The sequence below is a fragment of the Balaenoptera musculus genome, chromosome 4 (genome assembly GCF_009873245.2).
Source record: "Balaenoptera musculus isolate JJ_BM4_2016_0621 chromosome 4, mBalMus1.pri.v3, whole genome shotgun sequence".
Lineage (NCBI taxonomy): Eukaryota > Metazoa > Chordata > Mammalia > Artiodactyla > Balaenopteridae > Balaenoptera > Balaenoptera musculus.
The window spans coordinates 65,239,561-65,256,046 of NC_045788.1; the positions used below are offsets into that span (position 1 = coordinate 65,239,561).

The 16,486-nt window shown below is 47.6% G+C and overlaps 1 protein-coding gene and 1 pseudogene across 4 annotated transcripts in view; one reads left to right on the top strand and one right to left on the bottom strand.

Moving 5' to 3' along the window:
• The first annotated feature begins 350 nt into the window (after nucleotides 1–350).
• Nucleotides 351–16,486, top strand: part of LOC118894686 (LIM domain containing preferred translocation partner in lipoma) — a 697,996-nt gene continuing 681,860 nt past the window's right edge. For 2 of the 4 annotated variants that reach the window (XM_036851111.1, XM_036851112.1), the window contains exon 1: nucleotides 395–517. The gene's annotated coding sequence lies outside the window, so the exon portion shown is untranslated. Of the gene's footprint in view, nucleotides 518–596; nucleotides 679–16,486 lie in introns of those variants that run through there. The other 2 variants (XM_036851114.1, XM_036851116.1) reach the window with 2 other exon arrangements.
• Nucleotides 9,261–10,118, bottom strand: LOC118893991 (annotated as a pseudogene).

Consider the following 16,486-nt stretch of genomic DNA (forward strand, 5'->3'; position numbering starts at 1 on the left):
TTTTCGGCAACCCCTCGCCCCGGCCGCTTCCTCCTTCTACGTCTCCTTCCTCTTCCTCCAGTGCAGGCAAAACCTCCACACCTCCCTTTCCCTTCCTCCTTTGCAGTCTCCCCGCATCCCCGCGTCTTCCCTTCCTCCCAGGAAATCAACTGTCGTCAGCGCGCCCACCTTGGGGCAAGGCCACGGCCCGCGGCGGGCGCCCCCTCCCCCGGCGGCGAGCGCAGCGCGGCGGCCCCGCGGGCACCCGCCTTCCCATACCTTACATGGACAAATGCGTGCAGGCAAAGTCAGGAATTCAGGCCCCTGACGTCAGCCTCCAGCTCTCAGGGCACCGCACGGGAGACCGAGGGGAGGGGGTGGGGACGGTGGGGAGGAAGGAGGGGGAAAGGCACCAACCAGCAGCCGCTCCAGCCCTGCCGAAGTTTCACTTTTTGTCTGTGGGTTCGCTCCCGGGCCCCGCGCGAGCTTTCCTGGGATAAGTAGCTTTAGCGAGCGGGGGAGAGCCGGCCGCTGCAAGGTAAGGGCTGGCTGCGCGGCCGGGGGCGCGGGGCGCGGTGCGGGGCGCGGGGCCGGGCCTGGGGACAATGGGAGGGGGAGTGCCTGGGCACCTCCTCCTTCTCCGCTGCCTCCGCCTCCAGCCGCCGCCGCCGCCGCTGCCCCGGCCGCCTCCTCCCCGAGGTATTTGTTGCAAATCCTCCTTCCTTCCCCCCACCCTCCGCCCGCGGGCGCCTCGGGAACCCCCAGCCCTCCCCGAGCGCGAGCGCCTCCGGGGTGGCAGGAGCGCGGGGCGCAGGGCGCCGAGCGCGCGCCCGGGCCGGGCCGCAGGGCCCGCGGTGCGGAAGTGCCGGCCGCAGCGCGATCATGGGGTGCACGCGTGGGGGAGGGGGACCCCGAGTTTTTCGGGAAGCGTCGACCGGGGGCTGGGCGCGGGTGGAGGCCTTCCCTGCGCGCCCCCTGCCCGGGCTTTTCAGGGCTCCCTGGGGGCGGGGCCACACCCAGCAGCTCCGAGCTTTCGCGGAATCACAGTTGTCACAGTGGAAGGGGCCTAGGAGCCCTCACATGAAGTTCCCCCATTTTCCAGCTGGGGTAACTGAGGCCCAGGGAGGAGGAGAGCCTACCCAAAGTCGCTCACTAGAGGCTGAGCCATAATTAAAATAAATGGCTCCCGACTCCTAGTTCCTTTTCTCCAAGCAGTTTTCCAGCGCCCACTGTGAGCCCGCGCTGTGCTGCGTTGTTGGGTCAGATGCATTTAGGGCCCTGACTCTGCCCTCAGGGAGCGCACAGTCAACCCGAGGAGCCAAACGTGACCCAAGGTAGAAGGTGCTAAGTGCTGGGGAAAAGGCAAGGGTAAAATTTCAAGGGGCTCAGAGAAAAGAGTTTGGTTTCCTCGTCCCTCAGGAAGCATCAGAGGCTTTTGAAGGATGGGGGGTTTTCTGAAGCCAGCCAGGCACAAGGAGCGAGGCCTTGTGCGGGAGGCAACCACAGAGCAGAGAAGACTCAATAAAATGTGGAGAGTGGGGATGGAGCTGCAACTGTTACCGTGCTGGGAGCACGGGGTTGGGAGGCGTGGGTTCAGGAGATGAGATAATCAGTGGAATTGGGCCTGAGGGGTGTCTTTGGGACTTTGAGGTGCTGGGGGAGCTGAAAGAGCTTTGTGGCTTCCCTTCCCTTCCCAGTGATCCAACGTCTGCTCGCCCTCAACACAAAATGCAAAAATTTAGGTTCACGTTTGAGCTGCTTTTCTAGGACCAGACTCGCTTAACCTTGTGTCCAATCCCGTCTCTCTTTCCACCTCCTCCCCCTTTTCTAGTGCTTGCTTACCAATAAAACTCATTCTCACGAAGGTGTTAGTGACTTGGCAATGGCTTACCTCCCCCAGCACAAGAGCATTTTAAGAAAGCCTTTAAGCGGAAGGAGATAAAACAGCTAACTAACACTCGCCTTTCCCCTGCATCCTCACCCTCCCTGCCCTTACAGATAGGGAAACATAAATAAAAGCCCAGAGAAGATGGGTGCCAGTTCTAAAGCCTACAGTGAATAATGGTAGCCGGTGGGAGGCCAGAACTTCCAGTAGGGTTCTCTGTACCCCATGACCAGCCTTCTTCCTTTCAGGGTCTCTGCCTGCACCAGGGTCAGTCAAAAGGAAGAATGTGTATCTTTTTTTTTTTTATCTCAGTATAAGAATACACTTTTTATTTTATTTTTTATACAGCAGGTTCTTATAGTCATCCATTTTATACACATCAGTGTATACACGTCAATCCCAATCGCCCAATTCATCACACCACCACCCCCCCTGCCCCCCCCCCGCCGCTTTCCCCCCTTGGTATCCATACATTTGTTCTCTACATCTGTGTCTCAATTTCTGCCCTGCAAACCGTTTCACCTGTACCATTTTTCTAGGTTCCACATATATGCGTTAATATACGGTATTTGTTTTTCTCTTTCTGACTTACTTCACTCTGTGTGACAGTCTCTAGGTGCAAGAATGTGTGTCTTGCATTTAATTTTTGCAAGGCAGTCCCCCAACACCAACACCCAGGCCTTCAGAGTCTAGAGTGTAGACTCTAGATGTGAGATAGGTAGCCGGGGTTAGCTGTATGAATGGTAGGGGTGCACGCCTGGGGACTTTGGGTCAGGCAGCTGCCCAGGGTCATGCTCCTTGTAAGCAGCGGGCAGGCCTAGCCGGCTCTGGGGATTGACAGAAGGAGGAGAAATAGCTGTGGAGCTGGTTACTATGATTGGGACTGACTGAGTAGGACCCTTCTTCGAGTGACATATACCAGTGGACAGTCAGTTCCAGGCAGTGGGAGGTGGGAAAGGAGGCTTCATTATGAAGGTCCTTAAAAATGCCAGGCATGGATATGACTTGAAGTGATCATTCGAGGGTTCTGAGCAGGCTGGGACACGAGTGAGAGGAGAGGAACTGGCATTGGGAGGCCTTCTGCTGCCCATTCCAGTGAGACAGGCCATAATCTGGCCTAAGAATATTATCGGTGAGGTGTTGCTCATTTACCCCACGTATATTACTGAGTGTCTGTTATGTGCCATTAGCAAAGTTGAAAATTTTACGGCAGGTTCCTTATTTTATTAGGCATATAAATTGTACATTGTATGTATTGAGGCATATAAAAAGTATACTTTTTCCCATTTTAATATCACTGAAATTGGGTTGTCTTATAATCACAGATGTGTCATAGTTGAGGGGCTCTTCATTCTAAGTTGATAATGGTACATCTTATCCTTGATGGTTAAGAGTTGATAAAATTTGTTGATCATACCCTTTACGAATGTACAGTGCTTTGCACTTTATAAAAGTTTTCCATCAGATATTCCATTTGAATCTCAAAAATCCCCTGAGAATTGGGCCTGGTGATCCTGTCATCTCGATTTTACCTCTTGCGCAAGGTCACAGAGCTAATTAGAAATGTGCTCAAAATGACAGCCTAGAACTTTGACTCTTGATGTTCATATGTGACTTTACCCTGCTGTGGAACTAGCATGGGTTCATTAGGTATGAGAAGAGTCAAATTGAATTTGATTTCAGAACTATGGCTGAAGATGCTGGAATGATGGTGGTTTTTTTTTTTGGGGGTGGGGGGTGGTTTGGCCAAGGGCAGAATGTAACTCATGAGGACTGGGAGGATCCCTTAGCCCAGAGATTTGCTGCATTAAATAGAAAATGGGCAGGGAGATAGAAGATGCCAGGTAATACAATAAAACCAGAGGACGGAGCACGCTGCTGTTTTTACACAGAAAGGAGAGGAGCAGTGGATGAAGCATGCAGGTTCTGGAGCCTGCCTTCTGTGAAGCAGGAACTGACTAGCCTGGGAGTGCAAAGATGGGGAGGACACGGTCCCTGTTCTTGGGGAGCACGTGTGTGTGTGTGTGTGTGTGGTGCTGTTCGAGGGGTATGTTTCTGCTGCACTGAGGTGGTCCCACCTCAGGGAAGCTACCAGAGGGAGCAGTGTCTGAAGAGAGTCTTTAGGGTTATATAGGAATCGCCCAAGTGGAAGAAGAACAGGTAAGGGCTGAACCTGTTAGGCATATGCAGACAAATGTAGGGAAGGAGGAGCATGGTGGTTGAGGCTGGTTTTGGCATGGCCAGCATGAACAGGGTGGTGGGAGATGGGAAAAGGGAGGACTTTCATTCTTTGCTAAGTAGATTTAAATTTATCTTGTGGGCTATAGGGGCCATTAAAGGCTTCTCTAGAGATTTGCACGAAAACAAGGCTGGGCAAGGGCTCTGGAAGCATCTGTGGGATTAGGTATTGGGATGCTTACTGCAGGAAGAAGAGTAACATATTTAGTAAGTGGTTGAGTGGAGCTGAGACTTTGACCCTGGGCAGTAATTAGGAGTCCTAGCTCAGCGTGTGCATTGCTGGGTGGGGACTTTTCCTGGATAATGGCATTGGAAGGCAGCACCCAGCTGGAAGAAACCGAGGCGAGGAAAGGGGAGGTAAAGTTGTGATGCATGCAGGAAGCTTATCTGGGTGGAAATTCACGGGCTTGAAGGTGTGTGTGGAGCAGAGGTGGGGAAGGGAAGAAGGAATGGAATCGTGATGTGGGAGTCTGCTCTAGATGGCTTGGATGCGTGGAGGAAATGGCAGTGCCTTCTTAATGCGAGTCATAGAAATGGGAAAGGACACTGATGCATTGATGAGGACCTCACCTCTCCTGACTTTCTACAAATAGGGTGGGTGGCTGGCCAGGGGGTTAATGGGATTCATGCTTGGAAGCAGGTAAACCACAAAATTGAGGCTAGAAAATGTTTATCTTTCGATCCTTCTTTCTTAATAATAATAACATAACAAATAAATAACAAATTTAAAAAATTTGAGTACTTACCGTGTACTTATATAATTCTCATACTGATTCATTAAAGTAGGTTTTATGATTATCAATCTCATTTTGCAGATGAGAAAATGAGTTTGGTTAAATAAGGTTACACAACTACTAAGTGAAATGGCCGAGTTTAGTTAGAACCTTTCCCTGATCTTCACCGCTCTCTCTGTGCCCACAGAAGGAAAAGTGAAAATTGTCGATGAAAATTAATCAGTCGATCTAAAAAAGAACTGGAAAATTTTATTCGATCCAAATTTGAGCATTATAACCCGGGAAGAGCATCTCAGAACGCTCTGAGAACTGTCCCGCCTGTTAGAAGTCAAGGCACGGTTATATAAGCTTTTTGAGACAGAGGGCTGTACGTCACATGATGTATTGATATTATCAACAGTTTACTTAATGCAGATCTAAGCATCATCCTGGTGGGTCATGTGACCCCTACAACATCAAGAAGGAATGTTATTAAGGCATTGTCTGGTTGATGCTAGGAGCATGTTGCTCTTGACGGTTGAGCAGGTATTCCTGCCGCTGGGGGAGGTCTGGTCGAATCGTAATGCAGATACTCGATGCAGATACGCGATGCGCATTGCGGGGAGAGAGGGGGCCAAAGGGCAGGGAAGCATTTTTATGTTTAAATTTTCTTGCCTTGCCATAAAATATGAATTTTATTTCACAAAGTCACCACTGTCTTTCAATGTTCTTCCTCAGAATTTAACTCAGTACCCATTCCTTGGGCCCCAGCAGGACCATAATCCAGGGTTTCCCTGGGCAAGCAGGCTTTTCACTTTCATACTGGTGCTGCTTCAGCCCGGTCTCTCTTGAGATGCTGCCATTCCCTCTTCCCTTTGGGTGTCTTCTCTCTGCACAGCTGACTGGAGAGGACAGAGCTTCTCTAGCAAACATCTGCTTCCTCCCCCCAACATTGCCTTCTCCCCAGTCTCTTGGAGTAATAAGGATTTGAGGTACCCCACAGAGAGGCAGTTGGGGAAATAGGATAACAAAGTAGGGGAGTGATGGAGGGTCTTGATCTCAGTCATTGCCCTTGATCTATGGCTCCTGGGACAATGTTCTCTGGAGTCGAGCCAGATAGCTCCTGTTGGATCCCACCCTTCCCTAGGTCATGCAGACCTCTTCCTCCAAGAAGGCTTTCTGGCTCAGGACTCTGAGGGATCAACTAAGGTCCCTTCTGTGACCTACCCACCTCAGGTGGGTTATTTGCATTTTGATAACTTACAGGTAAGATATTTTCCAGGGCGAGAAGACAGATCCTAGGAATGGCACCCAGCAAAGTAAATAAGACCTTGGCTTTCTCTTCTTTGAATACCTCTCATCTCTGGTACCTTGAAGATGTTCAGTAACTGCTTGTTTACTCATTTAGAATGAGTAACATTTACTGATACAATGTAAGCACGGATCACGCTTGACCACATATATTTGCTTGACTTTGCTCTCCCCTCCACTTTAAAATAAGCGGCAGGAGTTTCTCAAGGATGCCTACTTTGTTAAGGGCCATGTTCCCCAGTCCAGAGGAGTGCCTGGTACAGCGTAGGCACCCTGGAACTGTTTGTTAGGTGAAGAAAGGGGTTGGCTTAGTTTACTGCAACCACAAGATAGCAATGATGGGGGAAAGGAACTTTTTACTGACCGAGAAGTTTGGGCCTGTGGGGTCCCAGGACTGGATTGAGTCCCCACAATGCTGTGAAGCGGCCACAGGTGGTACTGGGCAGACCCACCATCAGGGTCAAGATTAGGGAGCGGGAGTGTAGAACTGAGTGTCTAAACTAACTAGCCACCCCAAGAGTAAGTGTGATTCAAACTGCGCTTTCCCTTCTCCCTCACAGCCAGGTGGTTGTGTTGTCTTTGAACATTCCGCTGTTTTCATGTCCATGCCTTTCCTTATGCTGTTTTCTCTACCTGGAGTTCCAGGCCTCTCTGCGTGTTGTAAACCTATGATTTTTTAAGTTCAAGGCGAAAACCCACCTTGTGCCATGAAGCCATTCCCAGACTCTTAGCCCCCTTATACCCCACTTATATGTGTGATCACATGCATCTCTGTCTCTTGTGTTCAGTTCAGCACATCATTCGGGTCCTGAGTGATTACCCCATGCCAGACAGAAATGCTGGAAACTGATCTTACAAAGACAGCTAAGGCTCTGTCTTCAAGGATCTTCATTCCAGCCTAGGAGACAGACTGAAATAGAACATGGGAAGGCCCTACTAGAGTGATGAACAAAGAAATAATGGGAGCAGTGAGAAACGGCTGACTGACTACCTGGAAGAACAGGAAAAAATGCTCATGGAGAAGAAGACATTGGGTTGGGTTTTGAAGGGTGAGTAGGGGTTCTTATGGTGGACAGAGGTGGAAGAGCTTTCTGGGCAGAGAGACCTTGCTATACAGGCACAGGCCTGAGGCCTAAGAGTGTTTGGGGGGTGTGTTTGGAGATCACTGAGGAAGATGGGGCTGGCCAGGGAGGATTAGAGGGTAAAGGGCTGGCAGCTTGAGCTAAGGATGATGGCAGCGGTGGTGGTGGGTAGGGAGCAGGAGGGCTTTTGTTACTTTTTGAGCAGAGGAGGGTGTCGTTGGGTCTGTGTTTCAGAGAACTCTGGTGGCAGAGTGATAGCAGTTCTGGGCCAGAGGCGGTGACACCGCTTAGGAGGCTGCTGAAATGTTCCAGGTCAGGAAACACCGGCCTGCTCCAGGTCAGCAGAGTAGAGAGGGAAAAAGTTGTTTACTGTTAGAATCTTATCAGGCAGCTTAGTTCCTATTCTTGTCCTTCCAATTATTTGCCAGCTTATCAGCCTTGACTGGAAAAACTATTTTATCGGCACCAAAGCTTGTAGGCAGTGGAAGCAGCAGGCTGGCAGCCAGTTCATGCCTTAGAATTGTGGACTGGGACCTTGGTGGCCAGAGCGACCCGATTCCTCCTTTTGCTGGTGAGGAAACCGAGGCCCCAGGGAAAGGACGGAAGTGCTCGGTCACACCCTTGTCCGCTGAGCTGGAGTTGGGTGTGGCCCTTACTCCATTTCCTGCCCTCTTCTCTCTGCTGAGCCTGGCTGGACACATTCCTTCCCCACCCCACCCCCAGGGGCTTTGCTTGGGAGAATTTGGGAGGGACTATTACTTGGAGATCCTTGTTACCGGGCTTGAACCTTGTTCTTTGCACTTTGAAAACAAAGTGATTAAGAAGGTTCAGTTTCAGTCTACTGGTGCTTTGGGGGTTTCTTTCTTTTTCTGCTATTTATTCCTGTCGCTTGTTTGCCGGAACCAAGCTTCTGCATGATAACTTTAAGGTTCCTTGCCTGGGGCGGCCCCCACCCTCATTCCCCTTTTATTTTTACTTATTTTTGCTTGCCTAAAGGTTTTCAAGTTGCCAGCATTAGATCCCTTACAGGGTAGATCCTGCTGTTTTTTCTTTCCGTCTTAAAATCTGCCCATCACAACCCATCTCATAGAACCCATTAGCGTTTCATAGCCTTTGTAGCACTTTTTATGTGGCGAATGCATTTTACCGTTGTTTTTTATTACTTAGCTCCCAATTGCCATCCAAGGGATGGGTCAGCAGGATCAATCTTGTAAAAGTTCAGGGGTGAAGGAACTTCCCCTGCGGTGCTTAAGTGGTAGAGTGAGAATCAGACTCCCAGCTCTAAAGCTCCTGTCTTGCTCCTTCCTTCACTTCTGCTGGTGAGCAGGAGATAATTGATGTGAAAGTCCTTAGCAAGCCCTATACACAGGTGAGAAACTGTTATAATTTCATGGTGTGCTAACTGGTAGCATTAGCTGCCCCTGTCTGTGACTTTGGAAGGCACCTGAGAATCTGGTTGGAGACCCCAGAGCCCTGAGGACCTGGGCTTCAGATGCTATCATTTCAGCAGTACCATCAACAACTTGGTTTTTGGTGTAAGAAAACAAAGACCTGTGTTTGAGCCACACATTAGCCCTGTGATCGTAAGCAAGTTCCAGAACATTCCTGAGCCTCAGTTACTTCGATTATAGATCATATGATCTATCCCAATGTGTCTGTGAGAACCAGACATTTCCCTGACAGTGCTTTATACATGGTCGTATAGTGTGTAACGTGGCCGTGCATTGGGTACACGTGGCTAATTCTTGCTGCCCAGCAAGGTGTCTAGCCCACAGGAATGGCACCTTGTCCTTCTAGAGGAGATTGTGGGATTTAGACCCAGGCAGCTCCAAGTTCAAGTCTTAGCCGTGCGACTTCACGGAGGGTGCTCCCTGGGGTGGTCACGGGCGACCTGGTGTACTGACTTACTCATTTTTAGACTTCTTATTCATGAGGGCATCACTGTTGACAACAGTCACTTTGCGAAGTGGGGCGAGTGCCACAGACGTTCACAGGCATTTCCAGGCTGTGCAGAGGGATGGTTTGTAACCAGTGAATGGCTGTCCAGTGTTTCTTCTTCTCCATTGTGATCCTACAACTCTCTCTTGGTTTTTTAATTTTTTAAATTTATTTTTATTTGAGAAAAATCGGCTGACATCTTTATTGCTTTGGGGAAGGGGGTCACTCAGGAGCTCTTTGTGGGCAGGTCTGCTTCCTCTTCACCGTCACAGGCTTCTGGCAGCGCAGGATGGCGCTGGCTCTGCAGGTGGCGGCCAGGCACCAATCCGTGCGGTGCTTGTTCTTTTGGATCACGTGCCGGATGCTGCTGAGGGTGGCCCGCGCGTTCTTGTTGATGGTGGTCCGCAGATAGGTGGCCGGCTTTCGGGGGCCGGATCACCGCTTCATCGCTACCACGACCGCTTTGCTATCTGCCGCCGGCTTCACACCCACAGTCTTGCGGTGAATGAGCCCGTTGTGGCGGAAGGAGTTGCGGGCCTTTAGGTTACTGGGTTTGGTGCTGTACGTCTGCTTGTTCCTCTTGATCAGGAAGCTGGAGCAGTTCCGGACGACCAGCCATTGCAGACGTGCGGACGTGGCGGCAGCTCCTCTGGTTGCGGAGGCTGGAAAGAAGCAGGCGGGGGGCGGGGCCTCTCGGGGGTTTGGTTTGCGCTGTGTTTGTGCGCTGCTTCTACTGGAGTCGTTGCTTCTTTCCCGGCCTCCCGTCGAAGCCCCCTGTAGTTCCCATGGAAAGCTGGTGCTGAGGGGTGGTTCCAGGCCTTCCTCAGAAACTTGTATGGGAACCTTTCACAGGGCAGGTAAGCAAGAGGGTCAGGACAGGGCAGAGTTGTTTCAGTGTCCTTCAAGAAGTGTGCTTTGGCCTCATTCCATCCCCACAATGGGCACTTTTTCCGCTGCAGCCGTGGTCGGCATTCCTTAGTCACTCAGGCCATCAACCAGCAGCTTCGGAGAAGATGGCCGTGGGCATGTGTAGTGCGAATTCCTTGGCATTTTCAGGAGACCGCTTTTTGGGCGTTAAGGGAATCCTGTCTTTAATGTTAGTGTCGGGTTCCTTGTCTGTGAAAATGGCTGTAGCAACAGTACTTGATGCAGAGGTAGAGGGACCATACTTTCTGGTTTTGCCAGGACAGCCCTGGTTTATGCCTGCGTCCTGGTGTAGTATATAGAGCGTTCCCTTCTACTCTCAGAGGTATTCTGATTGGAGGTCAACCTACTTGTTAGTACTGAGTGAGGTTGTGTAAGTCAGGGGTCCCCAATCCCCGGGCCGTGGACCAGGACCGGTCAGCCGCCTGTTAGGAACCGGGCCCACAGTGGGAGGTGAGCGGCGGGCCAGGGAGTGAAGCTTCATCAGCGGCTCCCCATCGCTCACGTTACCGCCTGAACCAACACCGCCCCCCGCCCCGTCCCTGTAAAAATTGTCTTCCAGGAAACCAGTCCCTGGTGCCAAAAAGGTTGGGGACCGCTGGTATAAGTAATATGTATAAGACCAGGACTAAAGTAAAATGTCAACAAATGTCTACTGTTTTTGTCAGAGGAGATGCTAGGTGCTCAAGAAATGTTTGTTCAGTGAACTACTTTTTTTTAGTAAATTTATTTATTTATTTATTTATTTATTTATTTTTTGGCTGTGTTGGGTCTTCGTTTCTGTGCGAGGGCTTTCTCTAGTTGCGGCGAGTGGGGGCCACTCTTCATCGCGGTGCGCGGACCTCTCACTATTGCGGCCTCTCTTGTTGCGGAGCACAGGCTCCAGACGCGCAGGCTCAGTAGTTGTGGCCCAAGGGCCCAGTTGCTCCGCGGCATGTGGGATCTTCCCAGACCAGGGCTCGAACCCGTGTCCCCTGCATTGGCAGGCAGATTCTCAACCACTGCGCCACCAGGGAAGCCCAGTGAACTACTTTTATAAAGGTAAAGTTTGAGAATGTTTGAAGGGAATGTCTAGCTTGTAGGCAGTTAGAGTTTATTAGGTTGATAAAAATGTGTTAGTACCTGTTTGGAATATAAAAAACCGCCAGGAGAGTGGTACGGATGGAGGGCTTATTGAGTTCTCTGAAACGTGTGCGGAAGCTTGTTGGAAGGGCTGGGCCTTGGATTAAACATGGAAGGACAGGAACGCTTAGTCCAGGGTGTGATGGGGCAGCTAAATTGCTCTGGCTACTTATAGTTAAGAAATAAGGTTGAATCTCTGTCCATGTGTGTATTTTATATATTTATTTCTGGCCACACCACGCGTGGGATCTTAGTTCCCCGACCAGGGACTGAACCTGGGCCCTCTGCAGTGGAAGCGCAGACTCTTAACTACTGGACCACCAGGGAAGTCCCCATGTGTGTAATTTAGCTGGGTTTTTAAATCTATTATTTTCTAGCCGATGGCCCATCTTGATAAAGATCTTTAACTGTAACTGTGACAGCTTAATGCGGTACCAAGTTCTGTGCCAAGAGGTCACCAGAGTAACTTATACTTATTCTTCTAACGAGTTTCCAAAGAATATGGTTCTTGTTTAGTTCCCAGGAAGAAAAAAAAAACAAATAAAAAAAACTTAGTTGGCACCTAGAGCGTCTGTCTTGTTTGATATGAAAATGAATCATTTTCAGGAACTGGAGGAGGGAGTTGCCACCCAGAGGGCAGGGTGTGCCCCGATTTCATGGGAAAGGCAAATTCTGAAGTGACCTGGAGGGTAAGCGGCACCTTTTCTTAGAATGAGGTGAAAGGCAGGTCAGCTTTCCTGTAGTCTGGTTGTTTCCACACTGGACTTCTCTTCTCGGCTGCAGCAGCTTCACTTCATAGGAGACTGTGAGGGTTCCAGTAATGACAGCTGGAGAGGACCCTCCAGATACATCTGTCCATCGATCTGATGTGTTTGTGTGTTCATTCATTCCACACCAGGTGCCAGGTGTACCTGTGAATGAATGAGTGAAACTCTAGTCTGGGCTTGGGGGATGGAAACATGAATGCTGTGCCATCCCTGCCTCCAGAGGTCATTTAAATAATCTAGAGAGGATGTAAAAGTATATGGAAAAAATATCTGGTGACTCTAATTGAATGGCGACTAACTCTAGGGACCCTGGGGAGACTTCACAGATAAAAAGACTATCATTTGATTGGGCCTTGAAGGATGAGTGGGGATTTGTCTAGTGGGCTAGAGGAGGAGGGGGGTCATTGAGCAAGGGAAATAACACGAACAGGTGAGAAAGTGCATGGCACCTTGGAAAACTGGAGTCATTGGGGATGGGCTGCGGAGTAGAGAGGCCATGGAAATGAGGGTGCAGGGGTAGGCTGGGACGCGGATTGACAAAGGTCTTGATTGCTGACTGAGGACTTGAGACTGTGCTCTGAAAGGAGCATCACGTAGGGATGGGAGATGATTGGATCTGTGCTTTAGAAAAGTGATGGGTTACGGATGGTTGGAGGGGCCTGGTACTGGAGATGGTGAGATGTGCTGCTGTAGTCCAGGCACCAGATAAATGGAAGCTAAAATGAGGTTGAGGCATTGGCTATGAGGGACAGTTCACAGGTGGAACAGAGGTCACCCAGTCTCCTCATTTAAACAAGAGGAAACCCAGGCCCTGAGCAGGTAACACATACAGAGTCCACAGCCCTGGTTCCGTCATAACCCCCAGGTGATCCATCCTCTGCCCAGGGTAACAGGTGCCTAGTTGCTGAGATAGCCGTTTGTCAAGAGGAAGATCTCCATCACTTTTTATCTTTTAAGACTTCCATGGAATCTCTTAACTCTGAATGAAATTGGCTCTTTCTCGAGTTATTGAATCTGTGATCACTGGAGATATTCAAGCAGTGGCTGATTGGGATGTTACAGTGAAAACTCAGGCAATGGTTGAAGACTTGGTCTAGAACATCTTTGAGGTCTATTAACCCTGACTCTTTTTTTTTTTTAACTCATACCTTCCTACCTCCTTCCCTCCTTCCCTTTCTTCCTTCCTTGGAGAAGATACTTACAACAGTCTTACCTGGGGTTCCTCTATCCATTTGGCTCCTCAGGATGATTTTAGCCAAATTGGACAAAAGGCAGAGAGAGTTAAAAATGGATGATTAGGCACTAAGAATGGTGGGCCATAGTTCATGCAGAGTCATGAGGGAATAACCATTTGGGGGCCAGTAAGTTAATACTCCCCAGGGAGACCTTTGTGACCTAGGCCAGCCTGCATGACCCTGATCAAAATGGAATCCGCCATACAGTTAATGATGCTTTCGACCAATCGCCATTTTTATAGTGCTTTACAGTTATCATGTGTTTTCCTACAAATTACAGGTAAATCCTCACAATAGTCCTGTGAGCAGTTATTATTATTGTTCAAGTTTTACTATCAAGAACGAGAGGCTGAGAAAGATTCAGTGACTTGCTCAGGGCCCCAGCTAGCCGGATGTTGAACCAGGACTTCAACTTGAGGTTTTTATTTGCACAATTTTAGATTCCTCCTATTCCCAGCCTGCGCAGATCCCCGAGACAGGCTCTAGCTTTATTCCTATTGATAACCTTAAATCCATTGTGGATCCTGATGTAAGGTAAGGATTTAATCAGTGCTTGCTGAATGAACATGTGAGTGAATAATATAAATGAAGTAATAAATGACAACTTGAGTTTTAAGAATATCTTTAGTAATAAAGAAAACCTAATTGAGCTCCTCTAAACATTAATTAATCTGTTATCAAAAGACTATGAGAAAGAACTCATTTAGAATACATTTACTCAACTTCATTAAAAAAAAAAAAAAAAAAAAAAAACACCAGAAAAGCTCCCACCAAAACTCTTTTACCTGAATACCTCTCTCTGATCTTTTAGGGAACCATAACCCTGACCTTAACCCCCCCGAAAGGGCATGTCCACTTCTCTGTTTGTGTGCAATGTTTCCTTCCACCTAATATTATTACAAGAAAAGCTCTTTCTTCTTTTGGCCTGGTCTTTGTCTTTTTTATAAATGTATTTTATTTTTTTTATTTATTTATTTTTGGCTGTGTTGGGTCTTCGTTGCTGCACTCAGGCTTTTCTCTGGTTACGGCGAGCGGGGGCTACTCTTCGTTGCGGTGCGCAGTCTTCTCATTGCGGTGGCTTCTCTTGTTGCGGAGCTCGGGCTCTAGGTGCTTAGGCTTCAGTAGTCGTGCAGCACGCGGGCTTAGTTGCTCCGCGGCATGTGGGATCTTCCCGGACCAGGGCTCGAACCCGTGTCCCCTACATTGGCAGGCGGATTCTTAACCACTGCACCACCAGGGAAGCCCTATATTTATCTTTTATATGACTAAAGATTTGTTGAAATTGACATTACCCATGTGGACACTAGGATAGTTTTTAGTTTTTAAAGAAATTTAATACAATTCAATATGTTAAAACATGCATTGTAAATATCAGTGGACAAATAAATAGCTTTTACTTCCTTCTAAATTATTTCCTGAAGACAATGATTTCTTTGGCACTTCTACTTTCCCGCACATTGGTTACCATTTTGTCCCTTATGTTTTGTGGTTATGTGACTATGTATCTTATCTCCTCAGGGATGTAGGAGAAAATGCATGTATGGCTGGAGAGTCAGACAGGTTTGGGTTCAAATCACGGCACTGTATCTTGATAGTTATATAATCATACTGGTTACTTAGCCTCTGTGAACCTCCAGCTGGTCGTCTGTGAAAGAGGATAATAGTGCCTTCCATGTAATGTCATTGTGGAAGGGATTCTGTGGTCAGGGTAGGAAAGCACTGAAGCCTGCCATGTGATCTGCTGAAAAATGCTATCTCTTCCCTCTTTTCTCTCTTGTCACCCACCAGATGATAAGACAGCCAAGATCCTTTCCCTTGTATTTCCCCATAGAGTATGACCCATAGCAGGTAGACCTTAAATACATGTTTATCAGCTGGCTAAATAAGTTTTAAGTTCTTTCAAAGGAGAATTATAGGCACAAAGTACTGAATAGTTCTATTACTTTTCATGCTGGTTGCTATTCAGCCTCCAGAAAGACTGTACTCATTTGCAGAGTCATTAGCAGTGGGTGAATCTTCTGGTTTCTCCATGTCTTCCCTAGAATTTAATTTTATAACTTTACATTTGTCTCTGCTAAATTAATATGTAGGAAATCATATTTCATTATTGTTTCAATTTGCATTCCTTTAATTACTGCTAAATTAATATGTAGGAAATCATATTTCATTATTGTTTCAATTTGCATTCCTTTAATTACTGAAAAAATATCCTGAGAAGTGGTTTAGAGTTTGTGTGTCCCCTTGCGTGAATTCTCAAATGGCAATATTTAAAAATGGTCTGGGCTGGAGAAGGTTCATATGAAAGGGCTAAAAATGTTTAGTGTTTTGAGTTGCCTAAACTTTAGTTTATGTATTCATTCATTCAGTCACTCAATGTTTATTGAGCACCTGCTATGTGCCAGGCACTCTTCCAGGGGCTATGCATACCACAAAGAAAAAAATAAGTGAGTAAAGTCAGTGATCTCCACTCCAACCTCCTCATGTAATATGTGTGGTGGCTGAGATCTAGAAAAAAGAGATTAATTACCAAAGTCATTCAGCTTGTTCAGTAGCAGAGCCAACCATTTATTTGAACAGTAATTGTGATTTCGTATGTTTTGTATCAGTAGCCTTTTAAGCCTTGGAAATATCCTGGAAATTGCAGAATTGTGATATCTAGACAACACCTCCAAACTGTATCTACATTGAGAAAGCAGAGTCCAGATTTTTGATTTAGAAAATATGATCATCCGGTTCTTCAGTCTCATATATAACTCCTTCCTAGAGCTCTTTGCCTCTTACATTTACATTCATTCTTAAATGAGCACACTTATTATTATTTTTTTAAACATTTTTTTCGATGTGGACCATTTTTAAAGTCTTTATTGAATTTGTTACAGTATTGCTTCTGTTTTATGTTTTGGTTTTTTGGCCGTGAGGCATGTGGGATCTTAGCTCCCCGACTAGGGATCGAACCTGCACCCCCTGCATTGGAAGGCGAAGTCTTAACCACTGGACCACCAGGGAAGTCCCCAGCACACTTATTATTAAAATAGGACTAGAAAACAAAATTACCCCATCTAAGCCGTTTAGACCAACTGTGAACCTTTTTGGACATGTTTTTGGTAAATGGGAAGAAGGTGACATATTTCTCTATCAAATAAAGTAGTCAGTTTAGTTTTAATAAGGCAGTTATCTTCAGGTAATAAAAATTCAACTAACTTGCCATAACTATCTTGTTTAAAGTCAATTAAGAACCTCATATACCTCACTTGCTGGGTAAAATTTAATAGAACTTCAGTTAAGCATTTAT